Here is a 1033-nt window from a genome sequence, read left to right as displayed (position 1 = left end):
GTGTCAATATGGTGGTGACAACGTGGCGGTGTCTGTATGGTGACAAGGTGGCGGTGACAATGTGGTGGTGTCTGGTGTCAATATGGTGGTGACAATGTGGCGGTGTCTGTATGGTGACGACGTGGCAGTGACAAGATGGCGGTGTCTGTATGGTGACAACCTGGCGGTGACAACCTGGCGGTGACAACCTGGCGGTGTCTGTATGGTGACAAGGTGGCAGTGACAACGTGGCGGTGTCTGGTGACAACGTGGTGGTGTCTGTGTGGTGACAATGTGGCGGTGACAAGATGGCGGTGTCTGTATGGTGACAATGGTGGTGATAAGATGGTGGTGTCTGTATGGTGACAACGTGGCGGTGACAACATGGCGGTGTCTGGTGACAGCGTGGTGACAACGTGGTGGTGTCTGTATGGTGACGGCGTGGTGGTGATAACGTGGCAGTGACAACATGGCGGTGACAATGTGGTGGTGTCTGTATGGTGACAATGTGGTGGTGACAGCGTGGTGGTGACAACGTGGCGGTGACAAGATGGTGGCGTCTGGGGTGACAACATGGCAGTGTCTGTATGGTGACAGCATGGTGGTGACAAGATGGCGGTGTCTGTATGGTGACAACGTGGTGGTGACAACGTGGCGGTGTCCGTATGGTGGCAACACGGCAGTGTCTGGTGACAACGTGGCGGTGTCGGCATGGTGACAGTGTGGTGGTGACAACATGGCGGTGTCTGGTGATAACGTGGTGACAACGTGGCGGTGACAACATGGAGGTGTCTGTGGGGTGACAATGTGGCAGTGTCTATGGTGACAATGTGGCAGTGACAACGTGGCAGTGTCTATGGTGACAATGTGGTGGTGACAATGTGGCGGTGACAACATGGCGGTGTCTGCATGGTGACACGCTCCAAATTGGAGCAGGGAACCCCCCCCTTTTCTCTTGGTTCTACCCCAAAAATGGCTCTGGGGACCCCATTTCCCACGGTTGTACCCCAAAAAGGGTCTGGGGATCACACTTCCTATGGTTGTACCCCAAAAA

Source organism: Numida meleagris, unplaced genomic scaffold (assembly GCF_002078875.1).
Source record: "Numida meleagris isolate 19003 breed g44 Domestic line unplaced genomic scaffold, NumMel1.0 unplaced_Scaffold610, whole genome shotgun sequence".
In the NCBI taxonomy this organism is placed as follows: domain Eukaryota; kingdom Metazoa; phylum Chordata; class Aves; order Galliformes; family Numididae; genus Numida; species Numida meleagris.
This window is presented reverse-complemented; position numbering follows the sequence as displayed.